The sequence below is a fragment of the Aedes albopictus genome, chromosome 2 (assembly GCF_035046485.1).
Source record: "Aedes albopictus strain Foshan chromosome 2, AalbF5, whole genome shotgun sequence".
NCBI lineage: Eukaryota > Metazoa > Arthropoda > Insecta > Diptera > Culicidae > Aedes > Aedes albopictus.
The window spans coordinates 19618283-19642751 of record NC_085137.1 but is presented as its reverse complement, the minus strand read 5'-3'; the positions used below and the strand labels follow the sequence as shown (position 1 = coordinate 19642751).

Sequence of the window (24469 nt, the reverse complement as noted above, 5' to 3'; positions counted from 1 at the left end):
GCGCTAAGTATTATTAGACCACTAATGTAGTTGCATGAAGTGGGTGACGAGGTACATAAGTATCATTACAGCGTGCTTAACCGTTATTGCAATATTGAGGCTCCAGTTTGACTAAAGTTTGAAATACACGGAAATACATAACAACTCATGAGAAAACTGTCAAGTTCGATTCAAGTATAAGTTAGGTTAAAAAGCGAACCCGCAGACGAACCTATATTAAAAGTCATTTCAGTGTTCAGTCCAGTCTAATGTGTTAAAGATGGCTCTAGGTCAAAGATAAAGTTTGTCAATCGCATTTGATTCGATTGTGGTCGAAGGCAAGTTCACATGAGAGAAGAGGAGAAAATTCCCCTAAATGCAAATACAGAAATAATAGTGTTGAACTCATCCACTGATTTACGGTAATCTGACCTGCATCATTCCGGGTTGGCCTACATTCGTATTTCTCTCATCGCACTCTACACACCTAGCCCGCCATATCTCTTGGACCCCTGCTTGGACCTGCAGTTCTTAGAATAGGACATTTGGTTTACCACTGATTTAAACATGTTATTGATTTTCAATTGATGTTTCAACTTATTCACTTTTTTCTCTTTCCTATGAAAGCTTTCCTTTGCATCAAAAAAGTCACAAACATCAACAAAACAAAGCACGGAAAAAATGTTAAACTAATTAAATCTGGTGTTCGATTTGAATAGGTCGAATCTGCATATGAATCACAGCAAACATACGACCTATTCAAATCGAACACCAGAAATAATTAAAAATTCACGGAAAAATAATGTTTCGGAAAAGTGAATGGTTCAAACGTAAGAAAAACAGTATAATATATTGTTACATAAAAATCCAATGTAAATGTATAGTATAGCGAACCATTTCATCACAATACACTTTATTGTAGCTGGTACACTGTATGGTGCAGAAATGGTTTTCACCATACACCCTATGGTTAGTTTTTATCCGGGTGCCTAATGAAAAATAGGTATGAGAATTAGCAGATTCATGTGATTTTTCATTGTTTAGCATGGAATTGGCTGTTTTGTGAGTTGCTCGAGCTGCTGCTGCCAGTAGTTCAAATTAAGATTAAAATTGGTTCAAATTATGATTACGATGGTTCAAATTAAGATTAAAATCATTGTTGATGAAAAATCAAATATTTCAGTGAAATTCGGTGCAAATACAAACTTTTTACCATTTAACAGAAAGCTTATACCCGTGGCTTTCATGTACATACGATTTTGCCTTAGTAAATTATTTCCATGTGAGAGAAAAAATCACTTAAAGTTTGCACTGCTTCAGAAAGCCGCAATTTGGTTCAAATTTTGATAACCTACCCTACGTCTGTTTCTCGGTGGTTTTGGGGGTAGATAGTGGTAAAGTTAAGTGTTAAGTTCCTGCCTATCTCCACCAGCAAAAGATGTTGCGGCAGCGACGCCAGCGACATTCTTCCTCTATAGTTTATTAACTCTATTCTCGTGGTGTACGATGTTTATCCTATTATTTTCAAGTTACGCGGTTTCAAGTGCTCTACAAGGGTTTCTTGAGCGACTTTGATGAGAAATTGAAACTGATAAAGTTAAAGCCAGAAAACCTGTTTTTCTTGAATCACCCTAAGCTAATTCAGAAATATATCTCTAGATCGGTCAATTTTGAAGCTATAAAAAAACTGTCTTCAGCAAACTTGCTCAAAATTGATAAATCTCCAACTTTTCCGAAGAATGCATATAGTTATTCTTGCAATTAAAAAAGTTTGATTTCCAATTTCTGTGAAAATATGGAGCACCCTAATCTTCATGTACATTGGAAAGAGGGCTTTATTATTAACAACAATTTTGTAGAAGACCATATTTGTCTAAAAAAAATCATTTGAAGGCGCTGCATGCATCTTTCCTCGTGAATCTGGTTCGTGGACCATTGTGCATTGGGTGGATTGTCGCAACAAATACAAATTGCGACATTGTCATTGTTGTTGCGTGATGGTTGAATTTTGATTCACTGATGTTTTTTTAATGAAATTTGTTCTAAGAGTTACTTCTGTTTCTCGGTGGTTTTGGGGGTAGATAGTGGTAAAGTTAATGTCAAATTCGTTTATTCCCGACGGTGCACTGCACCGGTGTAGCAATTGACACCGGACAAACGAACGGTTTCGGTGCAATTTGTTGACAGCTTATGATGGTATTAGTAAGAGCGCATGAGAGCGTCAATGAAAACAATAAAGGATATCAAAAATGAACATGTTCAATGTGTTCATGATTTCCATGATGAATAAAATTATTTTTATTTATTTTTTACTTTCTATATACAATTTAACAATTTTAAAAGTTTTCAGTAATCCTCTTGTACATGATAAACTTGTAATGATAAATGTTACTTGAAATTTGTTATCCAATGTTTTAACACTCCTGCATTATTTATCTTCTTCAAATTCTTGTAATATCAAAATTATTCAATTGAAAGCAACTTATTAGAATTTAACAATTTCCGTTGCCCAATAAAAATGGATGCTTACAAACAATTGTAAACGATCTACGTGCACAAATTTAACACAAAAATTTTAAAGGCAGTTCAATAGAAAACGTTTAGCTACAACGTAAAAAGGAAAATAAATAGGGTAATTTTCCAATTGTTGCACAGCTAAAAATTCGCCAATTGTTGCACACCTCATAAGAATAACATGGAGTGTGCAACAATAGGCGAGTTTTTAGTCGTGCAACAATTGGAAAACTACCTAAATGCTTTTTAAAACATAACGTTATTGAAACGCAACTTATATTAAAACGCTTTAACCATCCTTTAGTAGAGACGAACCGGCCAAGGGCTGAAAGTCTCTTTAATAAAGACAAATCAATCAATCCTTTAGTAACATTTGTTTGACTTTCAATGTAATTCAAAAATTCAATATTTGTTGTGAGAAAAAAATAATAGAATTTTTCGGTTTTTGAAACTGTTACTTCAGTAATATTTCAGTCCAATTTGAATTAATAGATTTTTATTCTATTCTGGGCTTATCAAAACTTTATTACGTCATTTTTTCATATATCATAGATCACCATGTGACAGAAAATTCTAATGATTAAAATCATTAAAAGTAATCCACATATTTGCGATAATAAAAAGAAAAGTAATGGCAAAAATAGGCGTTGAATCAACTCTTTGAAATTTCATGTTACTGATAAATTTTGAAGATTCCTCAGAAGTTGAAAGACGTGATAATCATCGATCAAGTTTAAATAATTTTTAAACGCACAGATTTGCTCTTTGGAAATTAAAACTTCTCAATATAAACGAATATCCAAGAAAACTGTTTACCTAATGCCGAAGAGAAAATCATCATTCCTACCAAAACAAAACCACGATACAAGTTCAGCGATATACATGTATTGGTAAAACTAGCTTTGTACCTGCTACACCGCGCTCAAACTGGGTGTAGCATTTTCTTGAACCGGTGCCAATCGGGTGTCAAAACAGAACAGTACCTGCGAATAAACGAACGGTTTCGGTGCAAGTTTGCTACACCCGGTGGCAAAGCGGTGCAGGCGGTGCAAATAAACGAATTCGACATAAGTGTTGATGTCGATAATGTCGGAGAAGTGCCGTCCCTCATTCAGAACGTGGTCGATATTTGATTTTGTCTGCTTTTATGAAAGTGCTACGGATGGCCTAGCTATATTCATAAGGGAACGTCCATAAATTACGTCACGCTTTTAGGGGGGAGGGGGGGTTCAGTAAAGTGTGACAACCCATACAAAAATTTCAGAGGTCTCATACAAAAAGTGTGATATAGGGGAGAGGGGGGGGGGGGTTGTTGAAAATGGACAATTTTTGCGTGACGTAATTTATGGACGCTTCCTAAACGAAGCAGACTTCTAGAGAGGTGGGAGATCTACGGGTCAGAAATGGCCCGTGTAGTTTATGGATGACGCCTGATAATACTACCCAAGTAACCACAGTGCTGAAGCCTTATTGCATGCAGATATACGGTGTACTTAGAGCAATCATTACTTTACATGCAAACTTAAAGTTGATTTAAAGTGGAAATGGGCAATTATGCGACTGCTTCAAGATTATACCAGTATAATCCTAATTTGATTCTATAATTGCCCACTTCCACTTTAAATCAACCTTAAGTTTGCATGTAAAGTAATGATTGCACTAAATACACCGTATATCTGCATGTAATAAGGCTTCAGCACTGTGGTTACTTGGGTAATGTAATCTACATTCCTTAAGGTACACGATGGACCAACGCATTACCCAGCCTTTGCCAACCAAAAAGTAAGTGTCCTTTGATTAATTAATTATAAAGTACTTCCTTGAATTTTGTCGCAAATTTTTTATCTATGGCCTATAGTGAGACGCATGGAATTCAGTTTTGTGAACACCTGAACATAATTTCAGGCATGCCTAAATTGCTCAGTTTACAAACCATTCATATTTATCATAAATCAGAGTGAATTCAAAACCTTTCAGAACGGAGAGATGTACGCCTCACACTCAGAGTGAACATTGAGTGAGTATCACTGGTTACAGTTTTCGCGCCGGCTTATATTGCTGAAAATGATGATGATTAAATAATGATGCAACGGAGGAACGGCAGCGGGCAGCCAGTGATGATTGCTCTCTCGGTAAGCGCGCGCTCTCGTTCCCATGTGAATCCGATGTGACGATCGACTCGGCCAGCAAAGCGATAGGTATAGGCACAGATAGGAGGAAGCAACAGCTTGCAACAGCTTCTCGCCCTATAGCTATAGGACGGGACGGGCCTACTAACTGGGTGCGACTGCGGTGGTGTGCTTGTGGTGTATGGTACTTGCCGTGTGTACTCATGGATGAGCCAGCTAGAATCTGGACACAGTCAGTTTTATCCGAAATTTACTCGTATTGACCAGGCATCAAATTTCTCACTCATTTCTCAGTTTAGTAGTCGAACTGCTATGGTACGGCTGCAAACAGGGAGAATGCAGTTTTAAGGCGAAACTGGAAGCGTTTCCTCATTTTTTGGTTTTTGATTTTTTATTAAATAACGAAGCAATATTTTCAAAATCGGTTTTCGTGCACATGTAGAGCATGGATCAAGGTATCTTCTGAATTTTTTGTGGTGGAAAAAGTTTTCCATTTTTGCAGAAACCATTTTTTTTGTGAAATTTCATTCAAAAATGGTTTCTGCAAAAACGAAAAACATTTTCCACCACGAAAAAAAATCAGGAGATACCTTGATCCATACTCTACATGTGTACGAAAACCGATTTTGAAAATATTGCTTCGTTATTTTATAAAAAATCAAAAACCAAAAAGTGAGGAAATGGATCCAGTTTCGCCTTAAAGCTGAAATGTGACTTATTGGAATATCTGGGATATAATTCATCCGAATAGTACCCAGGTAAAGGGAGATCAGCTCACACGGCGTGTATGTCCCGTAACGTGGGTAGATCACCTCAGAATGGTGCGTTGCGGCGTAAGATCTACCAAATCAAATTTTGATCTTGAAATTTTCCTGCCTAAAATACCCAAGTAACCACAGTGCTGAAGCCTTATTGCATGCAGATATACGGTGTACTTAGAGCAATCATTACTTTACATGCAAACTTAAAGTTGATTTAAAGTGGAAATGGGCAATTATGCGACTGCTTCAAGATTATACCAGTATAATCCTAATTTGATTCTATTATTGCCCACTTCCACTTTAAATCAACCTTAAGTTTGCATGTAAAGTAATGATTGCACTAAATACACCGTATATCTGCATGTAATAAGGCTTCAGCACTGTGGTTACTTGGGTAATCAGGCAGTAGTTTACAAATATTCCAAGATCAAAGTTTGATGCACTTTTTTGATGTTTATGTAATATTTTTGTTTCAATTATGCTGCTAATCAATATTTTATTTCAGCAGGATTCAGGTAAATTTATTGTATGATACAAATTAGATTGTAAAAATATATATCTGTGGCGAGCGTATCACTAATATATAGCTTATTCGACGTCAATGTTAATATTATGTAATATTTCAGATTCTCAACCGAAAAATCAAGTAATGCAGATGATGAGGCAGCCAGGACATATTGGGCAGATAACTATTTCAAAGCAGTCTAATAATGGTGTACCTTTACGTTGACCAACCGCATCCTTTGGAATACCCTTCCACTAACAACACCTAGAGCAACACCCATATCCTCTTGACACCTAGGCTTGAGAAGTCGTAGAACTTTCTACAGCTTTCTTTAGGTGTCTAACTAACCATCCTTTCATCTTCCTCAGCAGTCGCAAGGACGAGGCCAGGACAACTCTCGACTGTTGGAGGATTGCGTCAGTCTTGTCGAGAAGTCAAAGATAAGTCTCCAATCTTTGTGTTTTGGTATCCGACGGGAAGGACTGTGGTCGATGGCTGTACTACCTACGAAATTTGTGCGACTTACTTAATGCTCATTTTTACTTTTCAGTGGTAACCAGGTAAATGATTAAACCATGACAATTTCTCGTACGCTTTTTCGCCAAGGAAAGCACCCCATTAAACCCTATCCAATTTCCAACTCCAGATATCTATGAAGTGGGCCAAGTTCTTGGACATATTCTGAGTAGATATCTAATCAACATTTCCTCCCCATCCCCGCTGATCGTAAGGACCTGGCCAGGTGTCGAGAGTTCGTTAAATGAAAGGTTTGTCAAGTCCCAGGCAACTTTTCTGGCGCATTAAACTTCTCTATCGACAGCCACCCCAGGATGTGTACGGTCGGCTATGCTATGCTATGCTATGCTATGCTATCAGCTCACACGGCGTGTATGTCAGTATAATTATACACAAACACCTCACGTTATGTTCAAGATGTGTACTAGATTGCAATGAATAAATTATACAACAACACAGTTACCCAAACTTTTGCTCAAACAGCATCAAATTAGTAAAGAAATCATAATACCCACGCTATTTGCACTATTTCATTGTAGAAATGAAGAGTTGATCATCTCACCATACAAAAAACCAGCTTTACTAATCTAGTACTTCACTGATTGCGTCCTATTGGACATTGTCAGAGGAAGCCCCAAGTAACCACGGCGCTGAAGTCTTATTGCATGCAGATAAGGTATTGTACCATTTTGGGCAGGTGTACCTATTTTGGGCACTTGCCTCTATAACTAAGTCAATTTCAAACCGATTGATTTGAATTTTTGTACGTGCCTAACTCTATACATAATTTCAAATCAATCGGTTTGAAATTGACTTAGTTATAGCGGCAAGTGCCCAAAATAGGAACACCTGCCCATATGGTACAAGACCCTATACGGTGTATTTAGAGCAGTCATTACTTTAAGGAGAAACTTCAGAGAATACAAACATGGCTGCCACAAGGGGTCTCCAATTAGCCTAGTGGTTAAGGCTATGGATCGCCAATCCGGAGACGGCGGGTTCGATTCCCGTTCCGATCGGGTAAATTTTCTCGACTCCCTGGGCATAGTGTATCATTGTACTTGCCTCACAATATACAAATTCATGCAATGGCAGGCAAAGGAACCCGGATAAAAACTAACCATAGGGTATTTGGTGAAAACCATTCCTGTACCATACAGTGTACCAGCTACAATATAGTGTATTGTAATGGAATGGTTCGCTAAAAGCTTTGCACATTGGTAGCTACTATACATTTACATCCGATCTTTATGTAACAATATATTATACTGCTTTTCTTACGTTTGAACCATTCACTATTCCGAAACAATCTTTTTCCGTGCATTTTTAATTATTTATTCAGTTTATGATTTTTTCCGTGCTTTGTTTTGTTGATGTTCGTGACATTTTTGTTGCAAAGGAAATGAAAGAGAAAAAAGCGAATAAGTTGAAACATCTATTTAAAGTCAATAAAATGTTTAAATAAAGTGGTAAACCAGGTGTCCTAAGGACTGCATATCCAAGAGATATGGTGGGCTAGGTATGTAGAGTGCGATGAGAGGAATACGAATGTAGGTCAACCCGGAAAGACGCAGTCCAGATTACCCTAAATCAGTGGTTGAGTTCAACACTATTCTTTCTCTTCTTCTCTCATGTGAAATTGCCTTGTACAACAACCGAATTAAATGCGATTTATCTTTGACATTTTTAACATAAGGACTGGACACTGAAACGACTTCTGATACAAGTTCGTCTTCGCTTTTTAACCTAACTTATAGTTGAATCGAACTTGACAGTTTTCTCATGAGTTGTTGTGTACATATTTCATAGTTCAGTCAAACTGGAGCCTCAATATTGCAATAACGGTTAAGCACGCCGTAATGATACTTATGTACCTCGTCACCCACTTCATGCAGTCTAATAACACTTAGCGCGCTAGGCACAGTTCCATCATGCCGCTCAAAGTGTTGCCACAAATAATGCTTAGTTTGCAAAACCCAGTTATCTGGCTGGTGGGACATGGGAGCCAAAGCTTCAACTGTTAATGCAATCAGAAGCTACTCAGACTTAGACGAGTTTAGGTTAGTTTGGCTAGAACTGCCATTATCGAAGGAACATGACGAGATAATATAACATTATATGGTTTATCTAATGTAAAACAATACAACATAACAAAAGAGAACCATTCCAAAACCATGATTAAATTTATAACCTGTAGTGAAATTACAATTAAAAACAATATATTTACGGTACATTTTATGGTTTGCAACCATACGTGTACCATACAATGTACGGTATATTAAAGCCCACGTATCAGTATTTCAAACAATTCATTTACAATAAAATGTATGGTTTTGTAAAAAAATATATATGGAGAAAAATATTTTTTTATATTGTTACGATACTTAACAACCCGTATAGTATATTGTAAAAATCTTATTTACAATTCACCATACAGTTGTCTACATTACATCTTATTGTTTTTGTATTTTTTATTTTTACAGTGGTGTTTATTGTAACAATATGGTTCTAAATAGTACTGTTACAATACAACATTTGGTTTTTCTACTATATTTTTTATTCGGGAAGCCCTTCAATAAATAACTGTGGAAGTGCTCAAAGAACACTAAGTTGAAGCGAGGTAGGCCAAGTCCCAGTGGGGACGTAGAGCCACAAAGAAGAAGAAGAAGAAACATGGCTGCCACAATGGCCGACTTGGTACCCTACTCACGTTTTCAAAAGCACCAATCTTGAAAATTCTCTCGATTTGAAAAAGCTGTCTCTTTTTTGCGAATGAGCAAAACCACGATAAACAAGTGCGGCTTGGTTCGATGCTTCGTTCGCCAGATTTGTGCTTCTAAAGTTTGTATGCAAAACTGCAATAGGATTTCTTGATGTTTCACCTTAAATGAACATTCAAGGTTGATTTAAAGTGAAATTGACAATTATGCGACTGTTCTAAGATTATACCAGTATAATCTTAATTTGACTCTATAATTGCCTATTCCCACTTTAAATCAACCTTAAGTTTGCATGTAAAGTATTGCAGACTACATCTCAAATTGGACTATCACACTTTTTTGGTACGCCTAAAAAGTGTGATAAAAGTGCCTCGGATCGTCTCGACGTCTTCGGTGCACTTATTCCTCCATTTACAAGGAATAAGTGCACCAAAGACCTCAATTTGATCCGACGTATCCCTGCGCTGTAATCACACTTTGAAAGTGTGTGCACACTATTGTGGCAGTCCAATTTGGGGTCAGCAATAATGATTGCTCTAAATACACCGTATATCTGCATGCAATAAGGCTTCAACGCCGTGGTTACTTGGGGCTCTTGGTTAAGCACTGTGTAGTGTATGTGATGTGCATAATTTGAAAACTAGGTTCTCATATAACACTAATATGCAGGCTTTGTCCCAGCGGGAACAAAGGCAGCACTACTCAACAATGTCGATTTCAACCAATATCAGAACCTTTAATTCAACCCTAGTCGTTTATATGGATTAGAAATAAAGTACAAAATAATGGGGCGATAGTAACAACGTGTGTCCGGATTCTACCCGTCCCACGCTTTCTAGGAGAAGTATAGTCTTTCGCTCCTGATTGCTCCCGTCGATGGTTGCGTTGCCGTTTGCCTCGAAAACAGCGTGGCAGAGTGTGTTCCATTTGTTGTGCGCGAACGTTACGCTTTGGGAAGCGCTTATAGCCCTAGCGGCGTTCAGTCCATTGCAAATCTTTTAGTTTATATTTAATCGCTGTCGTGGCAAGAGTGAATCTGGTCGCTCTCGGTGTGTTCGCTCGCTCGTTGCTTGGTTGGTTGGTGTCCCCTCAGCGCCGTTGGTTCTAGTAGCGTTGGTGGATTTATTAGCCTAGCTAGCTAGCTGGTGTCATCGTATGCTGAACTTTACACCGGGTTGAGGAAAACGAGTAAACTGAAGTCTCTTGGATCTTTCTGGACTTTCTTCGGTGACACAGCGCTACAAGCCGGTGTGGAGATTTCGCTTTTTTGTGTTTCGATCAAACGCCGGCAGCTGCGAACAGATATCATTTGGCGGGAGTTGACTGAGTTTTGCAGTGTGCGACAGCGGTTTACTTTGTCGGTTGTGCTAAGATCGATAAAAATAACTCTAGAAAGTTACAAGAATTCTCAGATCTTAGTGCGATCACTGGTGAAAACACTCGAGACGAAAACATCTCATATTGATAAGAACAAACCTTGTGAAGAGTTCCACTATTGGGCTGGATTGTGATGGAGCAGTTATTTACACATTAATTTTCTATTGTTCCACAGCAGCAGATGGTCTCGTCGAAGAAAGTGTGTTGCAGTTGAAACAGAGATCGAATATTTTTGCTTTTCGAATTGTTATTGCCAATAGTCAATGGCTTGGTGGTGATACGGTGAAGGAAAAATAACTAAGCCGAACGCGACACGGTAGACGAAAACGTGACAAGCAGAATAAGGAATCAGTGTTCGAAAACGGGCAACATTGTGTGAAGTGATTCGTTCTCCCGATTACCTGCGCAAAGACACCGGTGATCGGCGGTAATCACAGCCGCAGCTTTCGTCCAGTGTTCAGTAGCAGATTGATTGATTCATGTGAGTTATCTTTAAACCATATCGTAAAAACTGAACTTATACGACGAACTGGTTCTTATAAAGTTTAATTCTCTTATCATCATCGTGTTTGATTTAGATAGAGTTTGTTATCGGCCAGACAGTTTAATGGAAAGTTTTTGTTGAAACAGCAATCAACTTTAAAAAAGACATTCAAAATTCTTATTTTCTCTTTGACACATAGCCATTAGTGGGTACTTTCCACCCTTTCCACTTAGCTTAACCAGATTTGTTCAAGTAATTATCACCACTTTTGTCCCAACGGTTTGAAGATTTTAGCACTTCCATTAACGTGTTTTAATTTTAACTCACGCGCATCGACTTAGCGGCTCGGAACATGTGAACATCATCAAACACTCTACTTACTGGCACGCTATCCATGCGATGCGTAGAGTCTAGCCAGCCATCCAACAACGGGATACGTTCTGTAAAAATTGAGTTGACTGAAATAGCCTCAAGAAAACAAACATTTAGTTTGTTTTTATCAGGGCGCTTTCAGTAGTTTTATGATAGGTGAGATCTTATCTCTTCTAGGGAGTTGTGTAAATATATCCAACTTGGCCTGGACATTTGAAAGTTTATGTAACGTTGTGTGGGCGGCCTTCTCTAATTGTGTTCTTCATTCTAGTTTTCATTTAAGCCAAACAGTGAATTCGGTACTTCATCATTTTTTTTTTGTACTAAATCACATTACAATAATCCAGTTTCTAAATAGTGTTTCCAATAGGTAATATCCCTTTCGTGACGAACCAGCACAATTGTGTTGTTGAGTGGTAACAGTTTTGCATTTTTTTCATCTGTTTAGACTTTATTTTAAGTAATGTAAACTGTTTCAATAATTAAGTCATTATTTATACTTGAATGTGTACAAAATTGATTTTGTTCACGTTGCCTGTGAGATTTACCACAACAAGGTAAAAAAAGTGGACAAAAACCGTAAAACATGAAAACGTTTCATCTGTCGCATATTGTTATTTCCGATTTATCTTCGTAGTCAAAGCGAGAAATCGAAAGATAAAGAGTAGTTCTTTAAAATGGGGAAAAATAATAGTTGTTTTATTGGGAAATCTAAGAGTTCTGGAGAGTCAAAGTTGAGCCATTTGTATGGAGATTCCATTTTTTTTTGTGCTTCGTCCCGAAAGGGATATGAATAAAGTTGAATCACACTCACAGTTGATCACACTCTAAATCAATGATCATCAGCCTAACTTCATATGGGAACGGTATTTATCACAGAGCTTTACAAAGCTATTAGGCGCCATTTATTTTAAGATAAACTTCGCTTTTTTCCCTTAGGAGCATACTTGACGACAAAAAACACGGAAGTAAGAAACTGATTACACTCATTCACACAATAATATTTTTCCTAATTTTATTGAGTATTGAGTAAGTTCAAGTAGCCAAAATTTTGCCTTTTTGGTGAAACTTTGGTAGTTTCAGTATACATATTAAATTATAAGATTTAAAAACAGGCACATGGTCCTTATAGCTTATCGCCGACCATTTGTTAGATGATTATTATTTTAGTACATATCACGAAAAGGAGGGGGATAAAATTCTTCTTATTTTCAAAAAGCTATATTAAAAATGCATTTTGTGCTCGATTTGAAACTTCATAAGAAACGAAACTGATTGTCGCTGAAGTTTCTTACCCTTACAATGAATCATATGCTCGAGGGTGATCATTAGAAAGGGTCAAAGTTGTATGGAAAAATTAAGATGGCATAGAGCTTTTTCAATCCATATAGGGGAACTTACGTATTTTCGGTAGTTTTGTTCTCTTCGTCATGGGGTTTTTTTTTTGAAACCTGTTGATCTCGAAGTTGGCCTCAAATCCTTCCAGACCAAGCTGAGTTATATGCCCAAATTTCAGGCAATTCAGCCCACAAAAACCCCCCATGACGAAGAGAACAAACCTGCCGATAATACCCTTTGTCACCCTAGTTGCATTTGGTGAATCCAATTGGAAATCATTGGAGATACAATGATCGACATAAAAAAAGATCCACCATAGAGTGGTTACAGTTTCTTAAGGAAACTACACGCAAAAATGATAAAATATACCTTTCCATGAATGAACTTCATCCATTTTACATTGTTTCAGTAATCTGTGTAGAAAAATATTTGGTTTTTGAGGAATAAAGTGACTTCTGATAAGATTGGGAAAATTGCTTAAAAATTGGGTATGACAGAAAAAAAGATCCACTTAGCAATTAATTCTGAAACTTCAAATTTTCTCCAAATTTTGCTTCTTGGTGTATGCTATTGTGATGTTTTAGACATATGAAATTTATTTTGACATGAGTTCCATCAATTTTAGGGTGAAATGGGGCGAATTTATTTTTCATGATCAGTATAATGGGAAAATGTTTCTCTAAACTACAGAAACTATTTGTAAGCAAGAATGAATACTCTTAATCTACAATATAACAATAATTCAGCTTGCAGACATACAGGGATGTGCTTTTTTGGACAATTCTGATGAGTTTTGGTCGACTAATGCAAAGAAATGCAGATATTTTGAAGATTATTAAGGATTATTTGATAACTCAAAACACTCTCACGTTTGTGTATCACAATGATTACCTCCATCTGCTTGTGCTAAAGCTTGCTGGAGGTATATTCTATAATATACACATTGATAATTACAAATTTTCGATGTATTACAAGTGGTACACATGGTGCCCACTTGAAATGTTGACTTTCAAAATAAAATCACATTGGTGTTAAATTATACGCATACACGAAATGAGTAAGAGACTAACGTCAAATCATGTTGGTGTCTTCGGCACATATATTCCTTGCATTCCAATGAAAAATATTGCAGAAGACGATTTGATGATCCGATGCTTTATTTTTAGTAAAATTTTGATTCTGATAATGTGTGTATTGGTGTGACAGTGGAATTTGATGTTAAAAGTTAACATTATAAGTGATCACCATGTCTACCACTTGTAATACATTGAAAATTTGTAATTAACAATGTGTATATGATAGAATATACCTCCAGCAAGCTTTAGAACAAGCAGATGGAGATGATCATTGCGATACACAAACGTGAAAGTGTTTTGAGTTATCAAATAATCCTTAATAACACTAGTTTACAAAATAAAATGACGTGAACTTTTGTCAACGATCAAAGTTTTTGAAGCACAATTCAGCGCTGATTTCGAAACCGAGCTTCAAAAAATTATAAGTAGAGCAGTTTTTAAGTTTTAGCTCAATATCGAGTTTTACAATTTTTTAAAATATGGAATTAACTAAAATTCAAATACATTGCGTTTCGTTCAACCAATTTCAAATCTTATTCCAAAAATAAAAGCTGAATACAATACTATTCGATCATCTGAATGCAGGTTTTGCGTCAGATTGATGAAATTCAAGATATTGGCGAGTTTTTAGGACAATCTCCTTAAATTTTAGCAAAATTTCCAAAAATATATGAAGAAATGTATTTTTTTTTCAATAAGAAAACAACAATTTAAAAATTCTTTCTAAACGTTTATTTGACATATCATATGTAGGCGACTTACAGTAAAAAATTCAGCTCAATCGGAGCACTGATTGCGGAGAATGAGATGAATGAAGTGAGCGACTTTGCTTAAAAATAGAACAAAAATCGATTTCAAATCATCAACCTTGTATGGAAAGTCGAAAAAAATTTCCGCTCCACTGTATTTTTTTTCCTTCACGTTTTCGAACTCAGGGCATGATTCTACACCAAAAATGATCATCAGCTTATCGAGTTCAAAAATGCTGTGAACGAGTGTAATCTTTAAAACATGTGCATTTATTTGCATTAGTCGACCAAAACTCATCAGAATTGTCCAAAAACGTACATCCCTGTATATCTGTAAGCTGAACTCTTGTTATATTGTAGAAAAATAGCATTCATTCTTGCTTACAAATAGTTTCTGTAGTTCAGAAAATGTTTTACCCGTTATACTGACCATTAAAATTGATAAAACTCATGTCAAAATAAATTTCATATATCTAAAACATCACCATAGCATACACCAAGAAGCAAAACATGTGACAATTTGGCGAAAATTTGAAGTTTCAGAATTAATTGCTAAGTGGATCTTTTTTTCTGTCATACCCAATTTTTAAGCAATTTTCCCAATCTTATCAGAGATCACTTTATTTCTCAAAAACCTATTATTTTTCTACACAGATTACTAAAACAATGTAAAATGGATGAAGTTCATTTATTGAAAGGTATATTTTATCATTTTTGCAGTAGTTTCCTTAAGAAACTGTAACCACTCTATGGTGGATCTTTTTTTGTGCCGGTCACTGTATACCATGACCCCGTGTGGCTCCCAATATAGCATCGAAAAAACGTTGTCAAAGGCACCCTCGATATCTAAGAAAACACTCAGTCAGGATTGCTTTTGAGCGAATGCCTTCTCGATATCGTAAACGATCTTGTGTAAAAGAGTCACAGTGCACTTTCCAGATTGGTAGGCATGTTAGATCACATGAAAAGGCACGTTGGCCAGATGAACATCAAGGATTTGGTGATTCACAATGCATTCAGAAGAAAAGAGATGAAAGTGATTGGTCTGAAACTATTTGCTTCTTCATACTACGTTACAGTAATATTCCGCTAAGATTTGGGAATATACGCTGTATCAGAATTGCAAACAAGTAGTTTTTTTTTTTCAAAATATGTTTGAAATAATGAAATTCCTTCTGAAGCAAAATAGAATAAATCCCATCTGCCCCAGCAAATTTGAAAGGATACAAATAGAGACGAACCAGCCAAGGGCTGAAAGTCTCTTTAATAAAGACAAATCAATCAATCAATTGAAAGGATCAAATGTATTTAGTGCTCATTCAAAAGATTCTATAGTAACAATACTTCGCGCCGAAGCCAGAGAATCAAAACTATTAGAAAAGACGTCAGGTTTATCCGAAGATTTAATATCCACACAACCGAAGGAGTGTGAATAAGCATTTCAGAACTTTCTCATCAGAGGAAGCGAAATCACCATTTGGCGAACGAAGTTCCTTCACTCGGAAATCCAAGGATTCCCAAGGATTTTGTTTAACCAACTGACTTCACTCAAATTGAACACATTTTTACAAAGGTTTTTCCAGCCGGATCGTTTAGCAGACCGAAGAGCTTTCTGGTAAGCCTTGCGAGCCGACCTGAAAGCCTCCGAGCTAGCCGAACGTTGTCTGTTCCAACTTTTTCTACATTGTTTGCTGAGCTTGACCAGATCAGAGTTCCACCGGGGGTTTCCTGGAATGCAAAGTTTGCGAAGAAATATTCACATGTTAAAAAAAAATGTAGCGATGGTCAGATAAAGATTCTTTATATGAAACAGGCCAATTGTTATGTCATGCTCGTGACTATTTCTTCTAGAGCAAAGCATTATGTCTAATATTTCCATCCTAGCAGGTACCATGAAGGTTGCGCGGTTGCCTATGTTAAGTATTGCAAAATCTGTACTACTTAAGCACTCCATCAAACTGGAGTCTCTCAAGTTAATGTCTGAGCTGCCCCATATGATTTGGTGAGCATTAACATCACTGTCAACAGTTAGCGAAAGGCCTTTTGAAGTGCCGTATGCGATTGACTTTGAAAGTATCTGTAGGATGGAGGATAACGTGCCTCTGGAGCCGGCCTTCTGATACCATCTGTAAGGGATGGTTCTTCATACGGTGAATACGCCGAACTGGTGGTAAATTTAAAAACGAATATAGCACCGATTGCGTTGTTGACAAGCACACAAGCTCGAGGCATGACACGCGAGTTTACTGAAACTTGCAAACATCGGGTTCACATGGTTTCCTAGATAGACATTCCCCTTACGAAAGAAAAGTTCTTGGACTAAGGCTACTTGAGCTGTACCATTTTGCATAAGTCTGCAAAGATTGATCGTTGCTGTTCTTTTATGCTGTGGATTGATCTGAGTTATCCTAATTTTAGCCACTACCCAAACTAGGCAAGATTAAACTCTTTACAACAACATTACAAAAAAGAGCAGCAGCATTAAACCCAGATCGGTATTGATTGCAACACACCAAAGACGAGGATACAAAAATACACTGTGTAAATTGCATAATGCGAAACCATATACATGGGTGAAAATTTAAACTAAGTAATGGCATCTTCCTATTCCTGCCCTTTATCAGTCTCAAGCCTGATGAAACAATGCATATTTATCTAATTTTTTGCTGTAGTCTACCATCGAAACCGAAGGGCATTGACAATGTTTTGTAGGCCTCAAATGAATGAACAAGTGCACCCGAATGACAATTTACCTCAGCTCTCTTCTTGTAGTTAAAGCCATCATAATGTGTAATAGAGTAACAGTTTTTTTCACACACAGTTCTGAACAAAATCCTTATTGGGAAATGGCAATCAAATGTGGTGCCAATTTGTGCGACGGACGTTGATACCAATGTAATTTAAAATCACGAACGTCCGACAACTATAAGTGAGTTTACCGAACACTCCCACACAAGTTGCGGAAACTGACGGCGAAGTGGATCCTCATTGCGTCGAGTGCACGATGTGGAAATTGCATTCAACAGTAGGGTCCGGGTTTTCACAAAGCGATTTGTATCTCAAAATCTTTACCAAAATGCCTAATATGTTGGAGATGAGTATTTTGGTGAATATTCGCTACATTTATTGTAGACTCCATGCGGCAAATAAACCGAACAATAACCGTATTTCCTGTTGAGGTTTCAAAGAGATACCTCAATTGAAAAAACACATACTCTCTGGTGATTAATTCAGAGATGAATGTAGAAACGATTGTGTTGTTGAAAAGCACACATGCTCGAGGCAGGACACGCGAGTTTGCCATTTCATTTTTGCTGACAATAGTAAACACCGGGTTCACAAGGTTTCCTAGATAGAAATTTCCCTTACAAAAGTAAGGTTCTTGGAATAAAGCCACTTGGGCTGTACTATTTTGCATAAATCTGCAAAGATTGATCGTTGCTGTTCTTTTATGCTGAAGATTGATCTGAGCTATCCTAAGCGTAGCCACTTACCAAACTAGGCAAGCTTAGGTCCAATTTCTTCACCTTGGCTTAACCGGTAAGCCAGACTTACCCATATAGTTAAACCTGGTTTAACGCTTAAGCCAGGGTGAAGAAATTTTACCTTAGACTCTCGACTCGACATACATAAGTCTCCTGATTGATTGATTTATCTTTATTTGAGAGACTTTAAGCCCTTAGCTGGTTCGTCTCTACATAAGTCTCCTGAATATATTCTTAAAAAATGCAATCAGGGCGTCAATTGAATGTGTTCATGTAGTTATCTTGAACGTTCTAACAAGAAAACAAATTCATCTGTCCTTCGTTTTTGGTAATTTGAAAATAAGTGGATCCTACTGAACAGTAGGAATAGTTTCCGTATTATTTTTAATAAATCCTTTGAAGGAACTCAGCTAGTGCCGATTAAAGGGAAATCTGAGTAGCAAATTTATCTGAATAAAAGTGATAAAATTAGGATGATACTGTATACTCGCACACGCGTGGGTGTCCACGAAGAGCACTCGACCCACTGTGGGTATGTTCATCACAATACGAATCGGTGCACACTGATATTGAACATGTTCCAGCAATGATTGAGAGGGTTGATAAAAAAGCTACGATTTTTGGATATCTATAGGGTACTTACGTAAGCCATTTAGGAGCATTATCCTAGGCAATATTGGATAAATGATTCCATGTATACCCATCCTCTCCTCTTGTTCACTAAACAGCCGAATAGTTTAGGAACAGTCCATTATTTCCTAAAATAGATGCCAAAATCAACCACCATTATGACGCTCGTCTAAATGCAACGATGGAAGGTAAACGTTAGTTGCAGTATCCAGGCTGATTGTATCCTACAGGAAGGTGCTAGCTGACCACATTTCTCTATAGGCAAATCGAATTTACCTCTCAGCCTCAGCACCCTACTGCAGTCGTCGGCATCGTTTTCGCCTTCCGATATTAAACACCTACATCCCCACACACACAACCTGCTGCTACTTGAGACACTAGTGTAAACATAGCAACAAGTGGGTTCGATCATACTGTGGAGGCACACTATGCCATTACCAACCGCAATGTCGTGAGTGCGCTGTTCCCTGCACCTATAGCGGAATTGAGCCTGTGTGGAACGGCTTGTTTTGCGGTGGCGGCAAGGACGTCTTCGGATGATGAATTACATGCAGGGTTGAGCTCAAAATTTTCTCAACCATCGACATATTTATTCTGTTTATTTCACTTGACGTTTCTGGGACTTTGTTCATCTTATATGCTGATCTGCGCGCTGGGCCCATAACCTATTGAAGTGACAAAATGCACAGGCATTCCATGTTTACAATATTGGAACCAAGGTTGAAACGCTTTGGCATTGATGTACACAACAGAAGCACGTGTTTGATGAACAAATTGAGATTTAAATTTCGAAAAAAAAAAAAATCCACCTACTCCGGTGAGAATTGAACCCCCAAATCCCAATTTGCTAGACATGCGCTTCTATTCCTTCAAGCTACAGAGCCACTTGACCATCTCCGTTGCCTGATACCGTATAACTGAACTCAAATATTTTGCATTAATGGAATTCAAAAGAAGTTTATTTCGAAATTAATTATTGTGCAACCCTGACTCAAGTGCAAAATATGCACTGTTATGTCTCTGATTCAATGAGACGATTGTGTGTACGCGCATTCGCCTTGCCTTTTCTAACGATGGTTCTTCGATGCAGTGTGTACAATTGGCGTCATTAGTTTGCATATTTGCAAGTTTAAATTAAACAGTTGCGGTGATTCACACAGTTGTGGATTTTGAGTTGTGGTCTCCACCCACCACAACGGATTCAGATAAGGCACCGTTGAAGTCTTAGGAAGCGGTTTACTAAGGATTCCCTGGAGACATTCAAGGATATGATTCAGTTATCCGATATATGGTGCATGATGTAAACTATGAAATTCAATGTTACTCTGTCCTGTTTAGTCAGTCACAATAAGTATTAGTTCTGCAGTAAGGGGCTGTTCATAAAACCACGTGGATCAAATTTTGGTCATCTCAGACCCCCCCCCTCCTCTCGTAGACTTTCGACCATGCAAAACTTTTGTAGTTTGTATGGTACGTATCACACTCAAAACAGATTTGCGGGCTCGGCAAAAACGCGCACAGCCATCTGCTCAGTAAAACTATCAGCTGATATCCCAGCAAAAAGTGACATTTGTTAGCTGACTCTCAGCAAAACGATTGCCGAAGCTCAGCAATGAACTGTCAAAATTGCTGAGATCTCAGCAAAATTGTTGTTTGCTGATTACTCGGCTGTGCAAATCTCGGCAAAAGAATGGAAAAATGCTGATATCCCGGCAATCTGAATTAAGTCTATAGACTTTGGCTAGAGGAACCCTCTCTACCTAAAAGTGCACGTGATTTATGAATGACCCTTATGACTTTTCCAGGGCCCACTTTGGTCGTAATACCAGAATGAAGAAGATGACTAACGAAATTGCAAATGCATGTTTATGAGCGTTCGGAACCAGTCTCATTTGTTTTGAATTATTGTTATTGTTATTGAGTGAGAAGCACCAAAGATAAATGCAATTACGATTCAATCACATGATAATATCATTTGCATTTTTATGGATTATAAAACAGAATAATTGGTAGTTCCGTCTGGCTGGCTTGCTTTAAGAGATTATATAGCATTGAGTGCGGCACTAGTGATGATTATTCATGGATATTTGAAAGATATACGATTTATAAATATTGCTATGTGTAATAGTTGTGTGTATAGTTCGAAATAGAATCGATATAGAATTCTTTTGATGATGAATGATTGTTTAATAGGGCCCCTATAGCCACAGCTGTAAAAGCGTGGGAATTCAGCATGAACATGCTGAGGGTGACGGGTTCAATTCCCGGTCCGTCCACGAGCTATTCGTAATGGAGACTTCCTCGACTTCCTTGGGTATAGAATATCTTTGTGCCTGTCGTACGATATACACAATGTGTATTATGCAAAGAGATCATTGGCAGAGGAAGCTCTCAGTTAATAACTGTAGAAGTGCTCAAAGAACACTAAGCTAAGAAGCAGGTTTTGTTCCAGTTAGGACGTTACGTCAAGAAGAGGAAAAGAGGAAGATTTTTTGGTAAAACTTTTCTGTGCCGTACACTTGATAGGGGAACTTACGTATTTTCGGCAGTTTTGTTCTCTTCGTCATGGGGGGTCAAATGCCAATCAATAAAATTTGCACTTAACACTTCGTTTGAAAGCGGTAGAACATTCCCTAATAAACCTTTTAAAGCTTCTGCACAAATTGCTATATTTTTCAATAACATCGCTTGACAAATTGTTTCCTACGCATGAAATTAAGCTCGATAAAAATTTCAAAAAATATTACTGTGTGTTTCCATATGCGTATCTATTATACAACCCTTAGTTTGAATTGAAAACATATACTTTAGAACCTGAAAAATAAATGTAAACACCAAAATCGATATTTTTGAAAACCCGTTTTTCTAATAGTTGAAAACAAGCTTCTGAATATGTATCACAACGTGCAGAAAATTACATTTTAATTTCACTATAAGTGAAATAAATGCTCCAGCTCTATAAAGTGTAGATTGAATTATTTTTATTCTCGTTAAAACATGTTTAAAAACTCGAATGTCTGTGGGCATGTCTTACCCAGAAATAGAAAAGGCGAATTTTACAGTTTTCTCAAATTTCTGAAATTCCCGTACGCACAGGCAAAACATATTTTTATAAAAAAAATTCAATCAACCATCTGAGGAAACATGTTTTCGAATATATCATGTAAAAAAAATTCGAAAAAAATGTTTCAAATTTAGACATTTGGCAAAACCGTAAAAAAGTAGTTTGTGCAGAAGTTTTGAAAGATGTTTTTTTCATTTTAAACATTCTGCATACAAAAACCCTTTTCAATGTATAAACTCTTTAAGGTATCAATTAAAATACCTTGAATAAAAATACAAAAATATAAAAAATGTTGTTTGTTGAGAAAATGATTGTATTTTCGCTATACAAAGTTGTGCCCATACTTTCTGGGACACCCTATACCCTTCGTCACCCTAGTTTGGGTACCCTGTTTCTTCAAGTAGACGTTAAGGACAAACTCCTTCAAATCCCGCTCAAACAATTCATCAGAATTTCAAACGCACAAATCTCAAGAAGCAAGCTTCAAACAACAATTCATTTTATTATTCTGTTCTTGCTCACTTGAAATAAGCTTAAAATAAAAAGCTCAGGTGCGCAGGATTTGTTCACGAAGAGATTTGTGCGATCGAAATCGGGAGTAGGTGCCAAAGTCGGCCATTTTAGCGGCCATTTTGGCGGCCATTTTGGGATTCTAACAAGTCCGTTCTCAAACTAACATTCCTACCCTTTCCCAGCGATTGTAAGGACGTGACCAGGTATACAATGTGATGCTTGTTTCGACCAACTCTAACACGTAGAAAAAGGCGTTAATACCAAACGTTATTTTGGCGACACTACGTATTAGATTTTTCAAACATATGAAGCTGAGCATTGTATAGCCACCTACGATGTGTACAATCGCCTATGCTATGCTAAACTTTTCCATGCCGTACACTTTTGGAGGATTGTAATTGCGAGTTTGAGTTCATCATATCATAATGTTATAAAACTTTAAATCTTTAGCGCACACAATTTATTCTGCAAGCTTTTCATCAGTTTTGTTATACGAAGCAAAACGACAGAGAATCTCTATCAATGGAACAGCTTAACGAGTGATCTCTCTTGACCCAGATAAGAAGGCACTATTCTCGACCTATACCAACAGAATCGCCCTCCACTCGGATCTGTTCCATCATTATGACAAAAATGCGAATGTAACGCAACGCCGCCCCATTCAGCTCTGTTGGCAGAAAGGATACAATAAGTTCTGGCACAAAATGTACGAACGAGCGCACTTGACAACGACCGTTTTTATTCCATTCACGATAAAATTGGTTGGAACAATGTGCAAATAATATTTTTGATTAAATGTTTTTTTTTCTGCAAACATTATGCCATTCAAACCCAGGGGAGTGGACTCGACTCTTCACGATTGCGGTCCTACCGCGCGAGGTAATGAGCTTTTTGTTGTATTGTTGAATGGAACGATTCAAGCGCATTCATTATTGGGGACAAGCTCCTCCAGTGGCAGTGGAACGAAAATCTAAGTAAATGAATTTGCAAAATAATGCTCGGTCGGTCTGTTTGGTCCACCCGATAACAACCATCATTTATAATTCTGTGCTGTCAGCGACCACCCACAATGACGGATTGAAGAATATCGTTCAAAGGGCCTGTACATATGTGGCCAAAGCTGTAAAGGCGTGGGTGATGGGTATTCAGCATGGCCATGCTGTGGGTGACGAGATCGATTCCCTGTCGGTTCAGGAACTTTTTGTGAAGGAAATTTCCTTGACTTCCTTGATGAGATCTTTCTAATTTCTAATGTTGAAAGTGTGGGGCCTCTACTCGTTTCACAGTTTATTCACTTACAATTAGATTTTCTTATTACAACCAGGGAAGGGATCACAATATTTTATCTCGTTTCAGAGAGCGAGCAATGGCGCTTAAAGCTAGGCTTTTGAGCCAGGGCATAAGGGGAAAATCCTATGCCCCATCCCTGGACGAGGAGCCTAGACGGAGTGTAATAACCTTTCTTAGCAACATCACTCCCAACGTTTTTGCGTAACTTCTATACCACTTACTATACAGAGCGGTTGGTACGAGATGTCCCCGTTCTATAGGTTTAATTTAATGTTCAATGACGCTGCACAGTAGGCCTGGCCACTTCAATACTTGTAATGCATCTCTGATACACTGCAAGCATTGATAATGACAAGAAAAATGATAGAAGTAGTCGATTCTATCATTTTCCAGGATTCTTCCAAGTGATGGCTGTGTATGTGTAGACTAGACTAGACTAGACTAGACTAGACTAGACTAGACTACACTAGACTAGGAAATTTCCTTGACTTCCTTGGGCAAAGAGTATCTTCGCGCCTGCCATACTACATACACATGCAAAATGGCCATTGGCGGAGGAAGCTCCCAGCTATTGAATGTGGAAGTGCTCTTAGAACAATGAGCTGAGAAGCAGACTTTGTTTCAGTTGGGACGTTAGGCCAGAAAAAAATAAGAAGAAGAAGAAGAAGAACATCGTTCAAAACGCTGTATGACGGCGGAACTGCATGTTCCAACGCAGATAAGTATGTGTGTTACACATTGTAATGAAACATACCCTTTATTTTAGGTTGTGATGTACAGGGGATGGCCAAAATGTTTGGGATAGGCTACCTTGTTTCTCTCACAAACAGTGCTGAAAATTTCATTTCGTCATATCTAAGTTCAACCACCTACAGCTTTTTTACAGCCTATTTTAGAAGCTGAACCTGAGAATTATATGAAGAACTTGTGCGGCTATAGACTAGTTCTGCTAGAAAGTCACGGAAAA

The 24469-nt window shown here is 37.5% G+C and overlaps 1 protein-coding gene and 1 long non-coding RNA gene across 12 annotated transcripts in view; one reads left to right on the top strand and one right to left on the bottom strand.

The window, feature by feature from the left end:
- LOC134287444 (uncharacterized) overlaps window positions 1-24469 on the bottom strand; it is a 443288-nt gene that overhangs the window by 60812 nt on the left and 358007 nt on the right. The gene's annotated exons all lie outside the window — the stretch shown is intronic.
- The window catches only part of LOC109429583 (excitatory amino acid transporter 3), a 77525-nt gene continuing 63096 nt past the window's right edge, over window positions 10041-24469 (top strand). For 2 of the 11 annotated variants that reach the window (XM_029864084.2, XM_029864085.2), the window contains exons 1-2: window positions 10041-10201; window positions 10677-10982. The gene's annotated coding sequence lies outside the window, so the exon portion shown is untranslated. Of the gene's footprint in view, window positions 10373-10676; window positions 10983-24469 lie in introns of all 11 variants that reach the window. The other 9 variants (XM_029864076.2, XM_029864075.2, XM_029864079.2 and 6 more) reach the window with 9 other exon arrangements.